This window comes from Callospermophilus lateralis, chromosome 1 (assembly GCF_048772815.1).
Source record: "Callospermophilus lateralis isolate mCalLat2 chromosome 1, mCalLat2.hap1, whole genome shotgun sequence".
NCBI lineage: Eukaryota > Metazoa > Chordata > Mammalia > Rodentia > Sciuridae > Callospermophilus > Callospermophilus lateralis.
Window position 1 is genome coordinate 105497746 of NC_135305.1, and position 21998 is coordinate 105519743.

At 39.0% G+C, this 21998-nt stretch overlaps 1 protein-coding gene across 8 annotated transcripts in view; it reads right to left on the minus strand.

Annotated features, from left to right (window-relative positions):
- Window positions 1-21998, minus strand: part of Cobl (cordon-bleu WH2 repeat protein) — a 288719-nt gene that overhangs the window by 63536 nt on the left and 203185 nt on the right. The window lies entirely within an intron of this gene.

Sequence of the window (21998 nt, forward strand, 5' to 3'; positions counted from 1 at the left end):
TGATTTAAAGACATGCATATGGGTACCATGCTGATAAGAGGTGGGTGTATGATGGTTATATTATCTGTCAGTTTGATGGGAATAAGTAAGATAGACATTATTTCTGGGGGTATCTGTGAGGCTGTTTATGGCAGAGATTAGCATTTGAATTGATAGATTATATAAAGAAGGCAGCCCCTCACCAGTGAGGGTAGCTATTATCCAATCTGTAGAGAACCAAACAGAACAAAATGATGCAGGCAGGTGAATTTACTCTCTCTGTTTGAGCTGGAATATCCATCCATTCCTGCCTTGTGACATCAAAGTTCCTGATTTGTTGTTCTGGGATTTAAACTGAATCACAACAGTGATGATTCTGGGTCTCCAACCTGCACATGGCAGATGGTAAGATTTCTTGGTCTTCATAATTGCACAAGGCAATCACTATTATTATTTTCTCTCTCTGAGAGATAGAGGTAGAGATAGAGAGATAGATAGTGTGTGTGTATGTGTGTGTGTGTGTGTGTGTGTGTGTGTGTCTGAGAGCTCCCCCTACAGTCAACCCTCCACATACTCATGGGTTCCACATACATGTATTCAACCAACCATCCATCAAAAATACCAAAATAAATAAATAAATAAATAAATAATAAAAAATTGTATCTGTACAGACTTTCATTTTTCTTGTCATATCACCCCAACCAATAAAGTAAATAACAATTATATTTAATAGTACTTAAGTTGTATTAAGTATTATAAGTAACCTAGAGATGATGTAAAGTACATGGGAGGATTGTGTAGGTTATATGCAAATACTGCACCAACTTGAGTATCCATAGAGTTTGGTATTTATGGGTGTTCTGGAACAAATTCTCTGTGGATCCCAAGGATTCTATTTATGCCTTTAGGGCTAAACTGTAAGGAGCATTAAAATACCCTTTAAAAATAAAACACCCTTTATTATCTTTCTATGCTTTGAAATTGTTCAGAAAGATACATTTAACAATAGTCTGATTTCTCATTATTTTAAATCTACTAAATTAGCTTTCCTAGGGTCTGGGGATATAACTCAGTGATAGATTTCTTGCCTAGTATTTGTGAGGTCCTGGGTTCCACCCCAGCATTGAAATAACAAACAAACAAAAAACAGCCTCACAGTATGCAACTCTGAGCGCAGATCCAGCATGGATTTTTGGAATGGCATAACCACAGAGCTCATTTTCCTTTCTTTTTCCCCCTCCCTTTCTTCCTTCTTTCCTTTCCTTTCTCCCTTCCTTTGGAATTTGTTCTGTAAGGTGGCAGGAACCCCATCCAGGGAAACTTCCTTAAAGGCACAGCTGCCTCTTTGCAGCTTCAATAATCCTTAATCCTGAGCTCTGGGTCAGACCCTGTAGCACAGCAAGTCTATAAGACAAAGGCTTAAGTCTGAGCCTCCTTGTGGAGGCACTATGCCTGCCCTCTGGGGCTTGGGGAGGGGCTTTGAGTTAGTAGCAGTGGTTTCTCTGAAGTGGCCAAGGGGCAGTGGCTCCAAGTGTCTCAACTACACTGGGCTGGTTTAAGAGCAGCCTCACTGGCTGAAGTGTTCCCAGACGACACCAGGCGTATTTACTTCTGTGTCTCATCATCACATGGAAACATATATCTGCAGAGGCTGGAAGAGAAAATGACCTTTCCCTTGTCAGCCAGGGCCATGGCTCAATGCACTGTCTGAGGCAGCTCTGAGCCTATCTGTCACCTTCATGCCTGGCCAGCACCAGGGGCTCGCTCTGGAAGGTGGTGACAGGGACAGGCCTGTGGGCCTGGCTGGGCTGTCCTAGAGGAGGCACTGAGACATCTGTGGACATCTCTGGGGCATAGGCAGAAGTATATCCAGTGGTACTGACTTCCACCCTTGCCTAGGACTAGCAGCCACTAAAACAGTGAGAGGCACACCCCTGAGAAGGTGAGGGGTCCCACAGGTATTGGGCATTTCATGTTATGAGCTGCTCCAGGATGTATTTTAAGAGACATCTCAAGGTGATAAGCATGATTATTTCATATTGGATAAAAAAGGAAGAAGACAAAAATAGTACTTCCATCACTCAGGAGGGGATATGAAGGAGAAAATTAAACATTTTATTTAAGGCTAATTTGACAACAAAAGATCCTATCTTTTTTTTCCTGATCTTTTAAAATGAGGGGTTGAATTCCTTCATCTCTCCACTTTAAATTAGGGAACACCAACTGGCACAGCTACAAAGATCTGTGGAAATCAGCAAGAGACAGAGACTGAGGGCCAGGAGTGGCCTGACAGGGTCCAGAGGCGACATGCAGTGACAGTGGTCATCTATATGGAATAGCTACACCATAACTCACATTTGATATCATGTAGGCAAACTGATGTTGTTTTCTCTCTCAAAAACAGAAGTTGGATGAATTTTAATGCATAAAGTCACCTACATTTAAAAGTGTGCCATTTTTATTTTAATAAAAATAAAAAATTTGTTTAGTGCTGTTCTAAATTGTTCTAAATATTTTATATGCATCTGCATGTGCAATTCTGGAAACCACTTTTCTTTTCAAAAGAAAGAAACTATGGGGCTGGGGATGTGGCTCAAGCGGTAGCGCGCTTGCCTGGCATGCGTGCAGCCCGGGTTCGATCCTCAGTACCACATAAAAACAAAGATGTTGTACCCGCTGATAACTAAAAAATAAATATTAAAATTCTCTCTCTCTCTGCGCCTCTCTCTACCTCTCTCTCTCTTTAAAAAAAAAAAAAAAAAAAAAAAGAAACTATGGCACAGAGAGATCAAGCAAGTTACCCAAGGTCATCTAGGAAAAGAGCCAAGAACTTAGTAAAGCAGCCTGACTCTAGCCTACTCTCCTGTTCCTCATGTTGTACTTCAGCACACAAGGCTGTAATTCCTCAGCATCCTTTCTGTCCCCTCCTATTTGGCGAGAAGCTCAGTTGTCCAGAGGTAGACCTTGATCATTCAGACATGGCAATCTCATCCTCCTTGCTGTTGACTGGTCCGTGAATGCATAGTATTTCCTCAGCCAGTGATTGGTTCAAAGAGCTCACATGTGACTTATTTTGGGTAAATCAATTGACCCAACCTCTGGAGACGAAGTCACAGGAATCTATAACACAGCAGGAATTGCCCCTTACCCCATATAAAACATATTTATTGATTCCCCAGTCACCCCATTTCTGAGTATATATCACAAAGAATTGAAAGCAGGGTCTCAAAGAGATATTTGTACACTTGTATTCATTCCAGCGTTGGTAACGACAACGAAGAGGTGGAAACAAATGTCAATCAATGGATGAGCAGATAATGAAAATGTGGTATATACATACAATGGAATATTATTCAGCCTTAAAAAAGAAGGGAATTCTGTTTTATGCTGTCACACTTGAAGACATCATGCTAAAAGAAATGAGTCAATCACCAAAAAACAAACTGTGTATGATTTCCATTTACATGAGGTACGAAGTCATCAAACTTTTAGGAATAGAAAGTGGAATTGTGGTTTCCATTTGTTGGGGGAAGGGAGCAAAGGGGACTTGTGGTTTAACAGGGTATAGAATTTCAGATATCGAAAATGATGAAAAGCTGGAGATCTGTTACACAACAATGTGAATATACTTAACACCACTGAACTGTTTGAAAATGGTTAATTTTGAACTTTTTTGTTATCATAATTATTGTTATTATTTTTAATGGTACTGGGGATTGAACCCAGGGCCCCCCTACCACTGAGCTACATTCCCAGTCCTTTATAATTTTTATTGTGAGATACGGTCTTGCTAAATTGCTGAGGCTGGCCTCAAACTTGTGATCCTCTGGCCTCAGCCTCCTGAGTAGCTGGAATTACAGGCATATGCCACTGAACCTAGCATTTTATGTTATTTTAAAAATATAATAGGAAAAAGCAATACTAGCTGATCCATTCAAACAATATAAGAAGGCTTGCATAGGTCAAGCAAAACAAAGCTCAGCAAAACACAGAGGCTTCCCAGGTCTTGGAGCAGAGTCTCCTGAGCCCATCTGCCTGGAAGGTCTGTAGCACGATCTCTGGTTAATGGTTAATATTTGGGCTCTGTTTCCTCAGAAGCCCTATTAGCTGGGAGAAACCAGGGACAATATGGCAAACTGTAAGATAGATAGAATTCATTACACTAGCATGGTGTGAATAACTGTGATTTCAGGAGGAACATTTAGAACTCCATACATATGAAAGATCTTCACAGAACTCTAACACACATACAGAGGATAAAGAGAAAATAAATGATGAATGCTGGGTTTATTAATAAATAAATGGTCTCCAAAGCCCCAATAGTTCAGATGTAGCTAGAACACAAGACAGGTTTCATTTGTGTGTATGCATGCACACACTTGGGTGTAAGTGTGCACATGTATTCCCAAATGCTTAAAAGATCCATATGAAGGCTGAGAGGTATGTAGGAAAAAGGAGAGACAACAAACAGGAACCCTTGATCCTGACACTTTGTAGAAAAGTACAGCACTCACTTATCCTCAGTGAAAGTGTATCTTATGGGAATTCTTGGCTTTGCCCTGCCTGGCAGAGGTGAGAATCAGAAACAAGCTCAGGAGTCTTATCAGGACTATAGATACTCCATAAACTGTGGGAAAAAGATAGCATTAATAATTGGGGCAAAGACAGGATGCACACAGAACAGGTGACCATATCATGGGCAGGACAGCATGGTCAATGGATGACTTTGGTCAAAATCAGTACTGCTTGCTGGGAAGGGGCAGTGTGCAGGCATCAAGTGGGGCTGGAGCCCCAGAGTCAGAGTCCAGTGATGTTCTGCTTCTGCTTGGATAAAACATATGGTCTCCAAGCTCTGTCATCTCCTCAGCAACCCAGGGATAATACACTGCAGTTGTTATGACTGAATTGTGTTCCCCTAAATTCACAGTTTGAGGTCTGAACCCCTAGTAAATTCAGAATAGAACATTACATGGGTAGGGTCTGAGTTAAAATAAGGCCATGAGGATGGTCCCTTATCCAATATGACTGGTGTCCTTAGAACAATGCTAAGAGCCATAGCCAAGTAGTAATGATGCATGGCATTTTTGGTTGAAAGGTGGCGCCAGCAAGCCATTGAGATGATATGATTATGTTAAGATCTGCATTCAAATGGATATTAGACCCCTGCTGTCCACCTTGGTCTGCTATGGGACTCCTGGAGAGTTCCCATTGGTTGGGGAAGTGCAGTAGGAGGGAATTCCAGAGGAGGGATTTCCTGTGTGAGTGTGTCTGGGAGAACGTGTGTGTGGGTTGGCATATTTCTGGGAGCATACAGGGCATTGGTGGGAGTTTCAAAAATAAAGTTTATTCCTGTTTGAGTGGCTCGTGATTTTGTGCCCAGCCAGACTGCGGCAGAACAAAAAGAGACCAAAACACAGATGTCCACAGAGAGAGAATCCTGTGAGGATACAAGAAGATGCTGACTATGAGCCAACCAGAGAGGTCTCAGAAAGAGCCAGTCCTGCTGATGCCTTGATCTTGGACTTCCAGCCTCTAGACCCAGGAGGTAATAAATATCTGTTGTCTGAGCCACTTGGAGTATTCTGTCATATTATGTTATGGCAGCCCCAGCAAGCCATCAGTGCACAGTGTTTCTGTGAAGAACATATTAAAGTAATTAAATAGACCAGCATAGTGTCTGGTCTCAAGAGGCATTAATGTGTGGGGACTACCAGAATCTTTTTGAGGTCTCTGACCTACCCTCTGGTGTCAGGCCTTCTTCCTGGTGTTTCTGCTCAGCCCTGCACTTGCTGTTAGCAGGGGTTTTAATAAACATTCAGGTGGTGGCTATTGACTCAGTGGGGTGAGTGTCTCATGTGACAGGGGACCACTGCGCACAGCTCCAACAACAAGGCTTAGGGTCCTCCATGTTCTCTCTCTGTGGCCACAGTGAAGGCTCCTGGGGAAGTGAGAGCAGACACTGTGTGGGAGCATGGCAGCACCTGCCTATTTACTGAGCGGGACACAGGGAAGGAAGCAGGTAGAATAGAAGTTAAGCAAGTGTGCAGGGCCAGACTGGCAAGGGGTGAGTCCTGGCTTAAGGATTAACTTGCTTTTGGCCTCAGATTAATATCTTATTGTCTTTCTGCCCTATTTTTCTTACTTGTAAAATAAGGAAGATAATAGCACCGATCTTAGAGGATTGTGATACAGATTCAAGGGTTAAACCATAAAAAGCACAGGGGACAGTTTTAGCCATTATCACCTCTTGCTTTCCCTTTGCCAGTGATAAAACCATGATGACTAAGAGCCCTGGCCCTCTCCAATCATATCCTCCTTGCAACCCCAAGCAGACAGCATGGGCACAGAGGCCTGTCTCTGTACAGGCGTTTTCTGACTTAGAGAGCCAGAGGGATGCTGATGGAAATTCATGGTTGGAGATGAGTAATGAGGCCGGAGTTCACTAATACAATACAATAGGGTTTCTGCCCTACCCACTATCCATTTTGATAGTTTGAGTGTGTTCTTCTCAATTTTTAATCCTCTTCCCAGTGGTAAGGCATCAAAAAAGGAGTCTGGCAATGATTTGTGAGAGGGCTAAGTAGATAAGTTCACAGTCTCTACAAAGCTTGCCAATCAATAAACTAAATACCAGGTACAGGAATATCTTGTGTGCATGCGAGTGGGGCTGGACTTGCAGCACCAAGTACATTATGCACTGTATTTACCTTATACGTTTTCGTGTGCATGTGCACAAACATTGAACATATGTACGCATGTGTGCACATTATGTGTGTGTGTGCATGTACATGTGTGAACATCTATTCACCCAGGCATATGCACGTTTATGCACTGCACACATGTATGCACATGTGCTGTATGCATGTGCGCATAATATGTGTGTGTATAAATGTACACTGGAACACTGTGTATGCAGGCATGCTTGCATACACAATGCACACATGTATATGTGTATATGCATGTACCATGTTCAAATGATATATATGTGTATGTGGATGGACACATGAACACACATACATCCCTCCTTGAATCCACTAGCAACAGTGGGGGAAGAGTCTGCCAATCTAAACACGGACTTAGCTTTGTGATTTCAGACAAGTCACTAGATACTTGTGGCCTCGTTTTTCCCTCTTTGTAAACTGAGAGAGCTCAAATCCTATGATTGTAGTCACGCAGCATGCTTTTCATGTTACTGACTGCTGCATAACATGGGTACATCGGCAAAGCCTTGATGTTTATTTATTTGTACCTTTGTGTGGATTCTCTTCAATGCTGTCCGTCAATGGGATAACCAGGGCTCCCCCTGGTGGTTAAAATATGCAATTAGCGCCACTTGTTACCCAAGAAGATGCATTCCCTTAACACTCCATTTAGCTTCCTGCAAACCCAGCCCAGAGGGAGTGAGGGTTCACGTGGAGCTGGCCCACTGCCTTGGAGCTTGGGAGGACACTGTCCTGACTCCTGCTCCTGCCTATTCTTAGATGGGAAGCCAGTTCCCTAGTGAGCCATTTCCAAACTGGTCTAGGGCAGCAAAGATGTGGATGATGTAAGTTTAAAAAACACAATCATGCCTCTTCAGCAGTAGAAAATGATGCTGTTGAGAACAGTCTTTTGTTTCCTCTGGAAAACTTGGACAGGGGGACAAAGGTCAATGTCATGAGTGTGAGCTCACATATCCACATTTTCATTTCACAAATAATGCTTTCAGACTACTGCTCAGACTACAAGCATGCTGGGGCAAGTTTTCCTTCTCCTTAGATCAATATACAACTTCATCATTTAGGTCCTAAGTTTTAATCACTTAACATTCCACATTTAAACAATTTCTTAGTTAGCTATAATGGAGCTTTAGTTCTCATTTAGAATTTGTCATTAAAAAGTATATTTTGCTAACTTTTCCTATTAGATGTCTGATACTATCATCAGTTAGTATATATAGTTGCATATATTTGTGCATAAAAACACATATACAGATTAAAAACAGTTACAAATGAGAAAAGGAACATTTGAGGGATCAATGTGTTTATTATCTTGATTATGGGTGATACATGTGTTAGAACTCATTAAATTATAGACTTTCTTTGTACATACGCAGTTTTTTTTTTTTTTTTGGTGTGTAAAGCTGTTAAAGTTATAATATAAAAAATAGAACATAAAGCCTTCTAATTCCCATCAATCTCCTTATTACCTTTCAACATGCATTATGAAATGGGGATGTATAATTCCATAACTAGAGACTAAAATTCTCAATTTAAACCATTTAATATGATTTTATATTCACTAAACTAATTAACTTAGTCTTCACACATCGTATTTCTGTCACTAAGCCCAAAGACTCCAAAGGTAGGCCAAGTGTCCAGTGAGTGACAGGTCATGCGCTTAGCACAACCTGGCCCTCAGCATGATCATGCTATATTGAAGCACACAGACTGTGATGGGAAAGTGCAGAATAGAAGACCACCAAACACAGAAGGGCATGCCTTTTCCAGCCTTGTGGAGAGCACCACTGTGGGCACAGTATAAAGTCTGCCTGTCTAAAACTGAGTGGGAGAAAGAAATGATTGACAGAGAAGTTGCCAATGGAATGCTACAAGAGCCTGGCCAACAAACTCCACTGAGAGAAACAGGCTAGAGATAGATATTCCTTATTTCACCAAGAACTACTTTTGCTTCTGTTGGAACTATATCTCTATCCATTTGTGCTTTATTTTCAAGTTCTGTCCACTTACAGTCACAACCATGAGATATCATCTTTTTGCCCTTACTTCTCTTACTGGAAACATAACAGTCTAAGAGTAACAGACTCCAATGTCAGTTTGGGGCTATGGGTATTGATGGATTCTACAGTGCTTGGAGAGCTCCCAGCCCATGTGCAGGGAGCTTCCACTGCCAGCCATATTTAGGGACATGATCCCATAGGAAAGCCTCTTTACAAACATTCTATCAGGAAACAGCATGTGAAGTCAAATCCAACTTTTAATATTGGAAAAATTGCTGGACAAAGAGGATATGTCTATGGGCTATATAGACCAATCTGCCATCCATTTTCATCTTTTGATTTATGACTTGTACGATGTAGAAAACCTTTATATTCTTTGTTGCCACTTCTCATTCACACAAAACATGAGGATGTATTTGTTTTTAAACCCTCATTTCTCATAGGTCAAAGAAGAGTGATATAAACCCATTCTTCCATTTTGATTCAGGTTTTGTTTTGGTAAATTTTTTTCCTCCCTAAGACCTATAGCAGATATACCAACCTGGAAACAACATGTCCAATCTAAATAATCTCAAAGCTCCAATCTCCTTTTGGGTTGTTCTCCCCTACCTCTTTCTTTTTTTTTTTCTTTACTAAAGAATGTAGGTAGATATGGCCTTCTGACTTATTCAGCTTCATTTGTAGTAATAAAATTCTATTCTTAAGAGATGAAAAAACGAAGGGTTTTAAAGCATTTAAGGATAGGACAAATGAAGTAATAATAGATTTAAACCACGCAACTTCTAGTAAAGAAGGTTTTTGGCATATGAGTTACCAATCTTGTGTTGCTATTGGTGACAAATAAAGCATAAAAACCTCAAAGTACACAGTTAACCCATGAGCCTCGTTTTATTTAGCGTGCAGAGCTTCATTTTTCCCTTAAGTGTTTGAGGTTTGCTTGTTTTTGTCTTACCATGGTGACTAACAAGGGGTAAAACTATTTTAAGTTTTTTTCCCTGCTCCACATTTCTTGGGTGAAATGGAGGAACAGTTTCTCTCTCTCTCTCTCTCTCTCTCTCTCTCACACACACACACACACACACACACACACCTCAGAGGGAGACAGGAAGCCAGTGTTCTGTGGGGGATTAATTCCTATACCTGGACAATTTGTAATTGCTGGCAATGACTGGAGACACCTTGATGTTTAGAAGGCCTGTACCTCCTTATGTCACTTTTAGAAGATATAATCCTATCCCTATTGTAGAAAAGTTGCTTTGTTATGAGAAATGTTAGTTCCATGTAGAAATGTTTTGAATCTGATTACATGAGCTATGAAAATTGTGAATAAACTGTATCATATTATAGATCCAAATTAACATGAAAACTGTGAAAATTAGCAGCTGATAATCACGACAACACAGATGCAAAGTGTGATTGATTATAATCAGTGCTAAAATGAAATACCAGTGAGTGAACAGTTTTAAGATTTCTCCAAATCATTTCATCTATGGAACTACGAGTGTTTATTTAAAATTGAAAAGATAAACATCATATGAACTGGATTGCAGTTTAGAAATTACAACACATTCCACTGTGTCCTGCTGGCATGGTCTCTATGCTGCATATGTAGGAATTTTGGCCAATTATACTTAAAAATATTATATAGTCATTTTTTCTTTTACCTTAGCATTTGTTACAGAACTAGTATTTCCCAGGAGACTTTTTTATATCATGAACTTCTATGAATACAGGCCAGTCATCAGGTCTGCTTAACTTGTGTGTCTCTTGTCAGGAAACAGAAACTACCATCTCTTCTAGATAGCATGTGCAACATTAAGAAGAAAAAAAAAATAGTTCTGTTGACTTACCAGCAGAAGAAATGATCAATAATTAGAAATGGATTTTGTGTTAAAAAAAAAAAAAAAGAAGCTTTCTGAAATTCAAGTGCTTTGGGGAAAATAAAAAGATTCCTGAATTAGTCTGCTTCCTAAAAGACGCTAATGCTGGTTAGCACAGTGACCTGGCATGCTTCAATCATTTATAAGCCTTGATCACTGAACTGCCTTGAATTTTACCCAACTGCAGTTGGATCATGAAGGGATGGGTCCCAGAGATCAGTCAGGTATTGTCAAAACGTCTCTGGTGAACTTTATGATCAAGTAAATGGAGAGCCATAGTCAAATAATAGCTGCTGTGTAAACTGACTAGTTTTGTTGAATTGTTTTCCCCCCTACATATCTATAGCCTCTGTGTTCAATGAGTTCATATATATATATATATATACTCTCTTTAATAATTTGATGGGCATTATCACCTTCCCATGGTGTCATCTTTTGTCTTTAGATTTTCTGCTACCATCTCTCTTCAGCGTAATAGCTATTTCTTACATAAATATTTATTGCTGTAATTATATACAATCTTTGACCATCTTTAATGTTTGGGTCATAAATCCCAATGCTTTTCCCAACACTTAGGTAAACATAACCTTTTCTTGTTTAGACTTTCCCCACTCAATGATTTGAGGTCAAGTGACTGCTACTCATTAGACAAAAGTCCTTTATTTCAGTGGGGAAAAAAAGGCACTTTCTAACTTGTTCCTGATGAATAATTTCTTTTGTTTTTTCAACAATACATGGCATTAAATTGATTATATACACACTTCTATTTATATTTCTTTATTATTCATACTAATATAAGCTGTAATAATTCCTCTAGTAATCAGCTAACATCTTCACTGTGAGCAGACAGACAGGAGTTCTACAAGTAAAAGATAAATTCTTTTTTCTTACTTTGAGCAATAACATTTAGAAAAATCTTCTGGAAAGAAACATGACAGGTCAATCTAGTTCAAATGTGCCTTTGCATAATAATAGCAGTTAATCAAAGCAAGCAAGAGCTTCACACATGTTATTCTTACCTACTCTGCCTTAGGACTGCTGAGGTTACTGTTTTCTGTAGCTGGGCCAGTTTTCTTGAGATAGAGAGAGATTAAGCATCCAAGGAAGAGCTGGCAGCACCCCTACAGAAACAAGCTGGTATACCCTCAGGCACCTTTCCCACCTGTACAAACCTTCTGACCAGCAGTTATCAAGTGGAACCATCATTTCTTTTTTTTCAACAAGTATCAGGAGCCATTGATAAGTAAAATCCACATATATGCTCTTCATTCTTATTTCCCCCAAGACTGGCACAATATCTAGCACCAAGTAAGCACTCAATTAGTGTTTGGTAAGTAAATGAATCAATGAAGTGAAACACATCCCTCTTTTTCATTATGAAAACTATCCAAATAGTGGAGTGCACAAGAATAGGAAAATCAAAACAACACAGAGAAGTTGGGCCCTTTGTATCCCTGAATGGACAATGTGTATATTTCAGGTTGTGAGTTCCCATGAATTGTATTTATAGTTCATGTGTTTAGGTACTTGGTTTTACCATGTAGATAGAATATTTCAGCTTTATCCAAATTGATGACACTGAGCAACTTAATGACACAATCAGTTTTAAGGAAAATGGAGACTAAATTCTGGAAAAGAATATCTAGTAAGAAGAATATGAATTGAGAATGAATTAAAATGAGCAATATTCTTCATAAGAACAGATCTATGTATCAATGAATGTCAGACATGTCAATATTATCAACCTAGAATTTACTTTAAAGAACCTCAGCCAAACAAATCTTTGCAATTTATGTCTTTATATGTAAATTCTAAAGAAGGTAAATTTCGGATGTACAAATGAGCTCTTTTATCCTGAGAGGTGGAAAATGATAGCAGCATCAGAGCCAGGACAGCAGAGACACCAGGAAAGGTCAGGGTCAGGAGGAGGCCTGTCCATCAGAAGCGCTTGGCATGAGTAGGGAATGATGCACAGCAATAAACTGCAGGGGGAAATAGATGTCAAAATATGAACACAAACTTGTGGTGAAACAAATGTGTGCCATTATCATTCATCTTCAAGCCCCTGGAGATTTAACACTGCATAGAGAGCATTATGTCAATCAAATCATATTATCATTGTTTTCCCATTTCCTTTTAGTCTTTTTCTAGGTCCAATGTTAAAAGGGCCTATTGATCCATCATATAGAATTCTGTCTCTTGTAACAACTATATCATAGTCATCACTTAAGCCCTTGTAAGTCTTTCAGATTATTAAATAATATTCTTTGAATTTGATATGAATCTTTAAAGGCAGAGCTACTGGTAGACTTCTTGAAATGAAGCCTATGCTATTTGGATAATTCTAAGGAAAAATAGATAACACTGTTTCACAATGCCCTCAGTATCAGATCAATATGCCCCATCCTAATTATGTCGCAGTGAGCAGGATTCAAGTATAAACTTTGAGACTACTATTGATCTACTGGGTTTGAGATAGACATCACCTGCATGTTGAGATTCATTGTTTTTAAGGAGCAAGGCCCTCTGCAGTCCTGCTCTTTTGTCTAGTGGGAGACTGGCTCATGGTATGAAGAAAACATCATCACACAGAAGTGGCATAAAGTTTTTGAAGGCCTGGGGACAAAATGAATAAAATAAAGAAGGCCTATGTTTAAATTCACAGTGTTGCATACAAATCCCTAAGACACACAGGTTAGAGGAATATTGTCAGTAAGGAGATGTTTGATTCTTGAGCCCTTGCTATTTTTTAACATATATATATATATATATATATATATATATATATATATATATATACACACATATATAAAAGTAATGATACATAATAAAAACTTTGAACCATATTTGAAAAATTATGATGTCCATGCCTCATTTCTGAGAAAAACTTAAACTTACATGAACCTAGAAATAAATTCTTATAGCTCTTGATATTAAAAAAAAGGTTTTATGCCTAACTTGACTTTATGCTGCAAGTAAAAGCTTCAAGAGACACAGACATCATTTTTGTCAACTTAAAAGCTCGATTAACTTATGAAAATAAAAAAAAAATTATTCTCACTTTAAACAATTTTACTGCTTTGAAGCATTTCTGTTTATGTTTGTTACTCCTTTGCAGAGGCATGCTAGTAAATAGTAACTAGCCACCTAGAAAAATGTGCATAGATAGAAGTATTAGTCTCACTGATGTAAAAGACAGGAATCACAAAATTTACAACTAATAAGAAAATATGGAATTATGTATAACCAACTGATTCTAATAGAATGCTTTCATTATATCTTGTGAAATATTTTATTTATAGCCAAGTTTATGTTAAGGAGTAGGATGAATAGGAGATATATGTTGGAACTTTCCTCATTTGTCAACCACATGAAGACTTTGTAGAATCCATAATGGTTTTTGAAAAATGGAAGAACAATTCTTCAATTTTTTTTTTTTGCTATTCATACTGCATAGGCTACAGATATGACATGATTATAATATAGTCATCTACATTATTAACATTTCCCAATGTCTTTTTTATAGCTAGACAATTAACAAAACAATCAAGCTTGATTTGTAACTTTTTCCAGTTTCTTACTCCATGGTTAATTTCCTGCTATAGATGTCAGTCACTAGATGTAGTAATATTATACTTTATAATAGTAGCATATGGTTACTACAGCCCTTAGTATTTTCACTGACATGGAATATTGAATTGTATACATTCAAATATGTGAATAATGTGAAAAATGGAAATAGTAAAATAATTTGAAAGTGATGAGGTTTTACTATTTGCTACCATTGTTTTTAATATTATTTATTTAATTATAAGCTTATATGATGTCCTTTTAAATAATGGTCCTGTTTAGAAACTGGACAATTCCTAAAGTTTTAACAGTCTGCTTTTATGAACTGGCATAGTGCAGGTCTATTCCATGAATTGTCACTAAATTCTTTAATTCTTTCTCACGTTAGGGACATATTACCTTATAAATAAAGGGACAATGAGAAAAAAATAAATTTTCTTTATGTTTCTTTAAAAAAAGTTATATACAGATTCATTGTAGTTTTCTTTTTTTAATAGATGGATGCAATATCTTTATTTTGTTTATTCATTTTTATGTGTTGCTGAGGATCAAACCCAGTGCCTCACATGTGCAAGACAAGCACTCTGCCACTGAGCCTCAACCCCAGCCCCATCATTGTAGTTTTCATTGCTTCCCTTCTAAGTAGCATCCAATCTTCAGTCAATACTAGGTGACTCTGATGATTTTGATGGCCCCAAAGTAACAGGCTACAAACTTAGTTCCTCTTTTTTCTAATGTCCTTCTAAATAGGGAATGACTGCTCCCATGGTTAACAATTTCCTGACATTTTATGAAAAGGGCCACTTGCTCATGGTCTACTTCCTGCTTCTCTGGATGGTCGCCTTTTCCCATGGCATCAGGAGCAGTTGCATGGCTGGCTCTCTTGCTATGAGCAGTGAAGTGGCAAATAAACACTAGACAGGACCAAGAGTCCTTCCCTGGACTTGCTCTGGTCTCCAAACACCTTTACAGCTTCAAGCCCACTTTTCAAGAGAAACAGTCCCACAGTGTTGTGTTTATGTCACAAGCTTTAGAATTAATTGGCTTTTGTTTGTTTGGTTTGGTTTGTTTTTTACTGGTAGTAGAGATTTAACCCAGGGGTGCTTTACCACTGAACCACATCCCCACCTTTTTAAATTTTTATTTTAAAACAGTGTCTCACTAAGTGCTGAAGTTGTTGAGGATGGCCTTGAACTTGGTGATCATCTTGTTTCAGCTTTCGTAGCTGCTAGGATTACAGGTGTGTACCCTATACTCAGCAACTGTTTTGTTTTGAAACAGGAAAAGTATTTAGTTTGGGCTCAAATTTTAGAATAAGATCTTAGATGACTTTAGAAGACTGGACCAAGTTTAAGAATGTTTGCCAAATCCCTGCTCTATCTTCTCCCATTTTATGCTCTCGGTTCAGGAAACCCATGGCTGTTCACTGAGCCAGTCATCCTTACTGAGCATCTGGTCCTAGAGTACAGAGTTTATTTAGATACTGTGCCAGTGAACTACCTAAGTGTGGCCTAAAGTTTTCTGGTTCTTAGATCCTCTGCTGGATCACTTGCCTAAAAGGTGAATTATTGTTATTATTTTAATTTTGCACTAATTGAACTAAAATCATCATTTTCTAATTAAAAAGTGGCAGCTCTTTTCTCCTATCTTATTCCCATATTTTATAATTTCTTTAAAGTTCTTTAGACTGGGACACTGTTTGCAAATTTAAAATCAATCATTCAGAAAAAGCACTATGGTTGGCTGTGTCAGTGCTGATCACAGGAGAAAATGACCTATCTCTTCTCTATGCCCTCACAATCCTTTGTCAATTTCCCAACAAATGTCCACCCAAAGAAAGATTTATTTGCTCAAGTCTGGTACAGGAAAATATGTAAGAAAATGGATAGTTCAATTTTTTTAAATTTAAAGCAAACCAAGATCTGCAATTTGAGCTCCATATGCATTGATTTTTAAATCCCCAGGGTCCTCTGATTGGCATAAGTAATTGACAATTTGTTAATAGCCTAATTATAAACAGAACTGTAAATCTTGTAAACAAACAATTCAATGCAATTAATGGGATAGGTTCCATTATTGTGATTCACAATGAATGTTCGTTTGAAATCAAATGTCAGCAGAAAGCAAGTTGATTAGAAAATTATGGGGCAAGATCCAAATGCACATAATTCTATTGGTTTTGACATGCATAGAAGGCACTTAAGTACATGGTTAGATAACTATAAGTTTAGTATGAAAGCTTATTAATAAGAAGCAAAAAAATTAAAGACTAGAGAGCAGAGAGCCATTACTACATTGTTCTTACAATTATGCTGAAAAACTTCACATGCAGTTCCGAAGCCCATCAAGGATGATCTTCATGCCACAAGACTGAGAGGTTAAATAGCTTAATCATTTTCTTTCACATGTGCAAAATGTAAAAAGCCTTTACCAACTCAATCTACAGGTTGTCTTGACCAGGAAGAAGCAGACAGCATGGACCACGCAAAAGGAACCTCAATGCTACATAAACCAAGGCACAGATCCAGGTCTTGATTTTTAGGCACACACAACTTTACACTTGCCCTAAATTAGCTTTAAAAAAGGCCAAAGAATTCTACAATAAACTCACTTTTGAAGACATAAAATTTTGCTTGTAACAGAATAAAGTAATTTTAAGTGAGATTCAGGGTTCTGAAGTCTCCTAAGCTGAACATGGAACTTCACCAACACTATTTTGTTATCTTTTTATTACAAAGATTATCAAAAAACCAGACCTTTAGTCTCTGTTTACTAATTAAGCATATAGTTAGTAGTTTTCCCCATCCATGACCTGCAGTAGATTCCTGAAAACACAGATAGTATTAAACTCTATAAATAGTATGACTCATTCTTACCCCTGAGCTTAGCATCCTCAGCCTGTGATATGTTTTCTTATTAAGTTAAGAATTTTTACCTTTACACTTAAAATTATGAAGCATATCTGAATTGCCACATATTTACTCTCACACTTTGGGGCCATTACTAAGTAAAATAAGGGTGACTTGAACACAAGAACTGCAATGCCCTGACTACTAAATTACTATTGATCCATTACTGTAGCATATACAGTGGGTATATACAGTGTGGACAGGCTTGGTTAATTCATTTATGTCCTGGGGAGGATGGAGCTGGATGGTGAGAGATTTTGTCACACTCCTTAGAGTAATGCATGATTTAAAACGCATGAATCGTTTATTTCTGGAATCTTCCATTTAATATTTTCCAACTCTGGTTGACTGGGTAAATGAAACTATGGAAGATGAAACAGATTAGTGGTGGTGGTGGGGAATAATTGTATCTTAACTCTAGGAGAATTTTCCTATAATTTTTCTGGTCTGTAAAAGCAAAAAATGAGAAATGTGGATTGAAGTCAGGCATGCGCTGTAATTGTCTCTTAAGAAGAACATTCCCCAGTGATTTTTGATACTTAGATGCTTGACTGTACTGTCCTTGAGCCCAGCTATCCACCTGCTCTTCACTGTTGGTATACCATCCCTTCTCTGTACCTACTCCAGACTAAACCAAACTGAAGGTTCTCGTCTGGCTTGGTGGACACTGCTAGCTATGATCACAGCATACCATTTCCTACACTTCCCAATTAATGCTAATCCAGAGTTGACCAGCAATATCCACATACCTCAGAGAGAACTGACCCCATCCCCACCTGTCAAGATGGACGTGGCTTATCTACAATACCTCCATTCTTGCCAGGAATTGGGTCAGTGGATGGCCCAGTTTTGGTCAATGAGACATGGGAGAAACCTTTCAGTAGAGTTTCTTAGAATGATTTCCTTCTTACTATGAAATGATTAGAAGAGACAGTCTCTGGAAATTGTGGTATCTGGATATGACACAGAACAGTCACAGATTCCCTTCTTCCAGCTTGAAGAAGAAACTAACCTCAAAGATAATATGGAGAGAAAGAAAGAACATAGATCCTGCTGACCAATTTACGCTTCAGATTCAACTCATACTGAAGTCTTCCACACTCTGGGATTGTGTATAATAAGATATTCCTTCATTGATGAAATAGGTTTGGGGGGCTGGGAATGTGGCTCAAGCGGTAGCACACTCATGCGACCCGGGTTCAATCCTCAGCACCACATACAAACAAAGATGTTGTGTCCACTGAAAACTAAAAATAAATAATAAAAAAAGAAATAGGTTTGGGATGGGTTTCTTTTATAATAAAATTGCCCCAGAATAAATTGCCCCAATCCTTGAAGGCTTAAAACAAGCAAATATCATCTCATGGGTCCTGTAGGTCTGGATACTAGAACAGCTTAGCAGGGCCTCTGACCCATGTCTCCCACAAGGCTGCAATCAAGGCATCCACCAGGGCTGTGGTCTCCCTGAAGGCTCTGCTGGGGAGTGATCTGCTTGCATCCTGATTTGAATGACTGTTGGCAGGACTCCATCCAAAGGGTCAGTAGATTGAGGGTCTCAGTTCCTCACTGGCCTTTGACCAGAGTCTCTCTCTCAGTTCCTTGTCATGCAGGACTCCAGAAAACAGACCCAACATGATATCTGACTTTCATCAGAGTAAGAAAATAAGAGGGGGTGCCCAAGATGGAAGTCACTGTCTCTTTCTCTTCTCATTATTCTGGAAGTGGCAAATGACTTCCTAGTACTCTACCACATTGGATTCCTTAGACATGAGTCACTAAGGCCAGTGTTCAAGGGGAGAGGGTTGCACTACAGGGTGAACATGGGAGGTGGGGGTTACTAGGAGTTATTTTACAGGTGCCCACATACAACTGAAGAATTAGGAACCAACTAAAGAAGAAAGAAGCCAAGTTTGGTATGTTGAATTCCACTGAACTCTTCACTCTTTCTCAATGTAACTGTAACAAGTCTTTTGTAATGTTGAGTCTATTGAGGGCATCCTATAGATAGACCTAAAATCCTGGTACTGGATGCCTTTTAGTCTAGCACACATCTTCTCAGTTTAATGATGTAGAATGGAATAGTATTTGATACTTAAGATTCACATAACGAGACATATTCTGTAACATTTCTTTATTAAATATATACCATGTGTCAGGCACCAATCTGAATCACAGATACAAATAGGAATGAATCTTAAAGCCTCCAAGCACCTAAACTCATGGAAGAGGCATCTAACAGGTGCATGTAATGCAGAAAGATAAGTAAATGATAAATGCCTAGAGAATGATAAGAGAAATTCAGAGTGGGGAAAATTGGCAGGTTTTGCCAAAGATGGTTTCCTGAGATGGCAGCAGAGTGTGCACAGAGTCTGCTTAACTGTGGCTGGAGCATATATTCAGGCTGGGTCAGTCTAGGGTAGGCTGGAGAACAGGCTATGGACAGGTGGTCTCTTATAGCCAAACACATATTAGTGCATGACTATTCTGTCTCTTCTATAACTCCTAAATACAAACAATACATTGTTCAAAAGTCCCAGACATATAGGAACTGAACACATGAACACAATCTTCTCCATTTTACCTTGGTTTCAGGTAAGTGTTGGTCAAGTACTGGTAATGATTTAAGCACTGAAATGGAAATGAGGGGTTTGTCCTCAGCTGAGTTCTTAAGAAGGCTTGCAGAAGGCTGTTCCCAGGAGGAATGGCAGGCAGTGGCCAGCAAACACCTCAGGACTGGTACTGGGTCAAGATCCCAGATGTCAGGGAGGGGATGAAGGTACAGCTGGAACAGAGCAGGAGACGCAAAATGCAGGGTGGAGTTCTGAGGACTGACTTCCTGTCTTCCATCACCTTCTAACACCTGTGTACAAATCTGTTCTCCACTAGTTCTTTGAATCTTTTCATTGTATGAAGGTCAGCTGTGCTTATTGGTTTCAAGAAAGTGTATTTTCTTATTTTATTAACGTAAGTGGGTATTCCATTTGTATATATCAGAATGGATGCGCGAAAGCTATAGGTGTTCCCTGGGAGTTCTAGCATAGTGTAAGAAAAGTTCAGGTGACAAATGGGCCAGACTCAAGGTCTGAGATCTAATAAAGAGAAATCTCACTGAATCCCTTACAGTGGGACTCACATGAGACCTTTTACGTGGGATTCCTGCTGGATTGTCCAGCCTTCATGGTACTTCAGGGGAAGTTCCCACTAGAAACATGAAATCTCTTTATTAGGAACACAGTCTTAAAATTGAATTTGAGAGGTGGTATGGAAGAGCTTGTATCTGGTATAAACATTTTTCTATATAGCACTTGGACACAGTCAAAAATACTTGTCTGATTGAGACATGGGATGCAAATGACATGAACACAATTCACACTCGATTGTTTATGTCAGGCACCTATGCCTCTGTCAAGAAAGATGAAAGGAGTACAAAAATCTCAGCAACATGGAAAATAAATAAATAAATAGATAGCTAGCTAGCTAGCTAGATAGATAGATAGATAGATAGATAGATAAATTTTAAAAACACAGAGGGTTCATTTTCCTGAACTATTCTTAAATCCTGAATCAAAGAAGGCAAGTTGTATACTACCTGGCTGGGCAGGCCATCCCAGTTTTTATTCTGTAAACAATGGGCAGGCCAGTTCCACTAATTAGGTAAGAAAAAAGCTCCAGGTTGGATATATGGAATTCTAATTCACAGCAGCCAGGACACAGGGGCAGGGGGAAGAAGGAGAAACTTTGATTGAACCCCAGCTACCCTCAAGCTACCAGACTGGTTTCAGAGTAGGACATTGCCCTCTAAAACCTCAGGGGCCACCTCTTCTCTAGATCTCTTGTTCTTCTTCACTCTATTATGAGCATCTCCATGGGCATTAGAGGAAGGAGGAGGGGATATGTGAATTGTGACAAGGAGGGCAAATGAAGTCCCATGTGACATGTATCCAGCCAGGGAAATAAACTCAGGCAGAGAGTTGTCAGTGGGCATAAGTGGGGAAATGGGGTCCCCAGACAAGAATAAAGAGAAACTGGTCTTTCACCTGCTGCTTAGTTCCACTCTCCACTCAGACCTCTTGGAAAATCTGATGGCAGGTAGAAAATGCCTTCACAGCACCACAGATGCCAGAGAAAGCTTCCCCAAATAGAGGGAGGCTGGGGAGAAAGCTGGCACCTGTGAATCCCCATGAAGTCAGATATGAGAAAGTGTTCTAGGTCTTATGCTGGGCTGCTCCATCCCACACAGACCACAAGATATGGATCCTGTGGCTGACTCTCGATTACCAGTGGCTATAATAAGCTCTACTCTTTTCATTCAGCAACTGCTCTCTCACTTGTCCCCAAGGAGGAGATGCTATGGGTGAGGATAGCAGCCACTGGGGTGGCCACTGAAAGCATGTGGCCTTGGTGTAGATGGCTTAAAACACTACTCTCTTCAGAGATTAAATAATTCTGGAGTCAGCTATACCACAGCTATCATCTTTTTGACTGGTATGTCTAATTAATCCTTAATTGTTGAATACCTTACAACAATTCATTTCCATTCAAAAGCATCTCCAATGTCAAGATGATCAAAAGTATCTGAAGGATGTAAAATAAGTATTTGTGGAGAAAGATAAAATAAATCAGGATTATTTTGCCTAGAGAAAGTAATAAGTAAGCCAACAATTATCTTCTCTACCCAGAAGACAGCAGGCAGCTAGAGCTATTCATCATTTCCAAAGAAGACAGAAAAAGATAAGATAGTCCAATGGCAGAGAGGTATGAACTTTCTCACCATGGTGTTGTACAAACTTACATGGGCATCAATCAGCTGGTCACAGGGCTATGGCCATGTGATGCCACACTTTTTGGAAAATGCAGTCCAGGTGCTCGCTTTATTTTTATTTTTTTTAAGGGTAGGAATTAGTTTTATTTGATAATTACTTATCAGGACTTACATCGGGG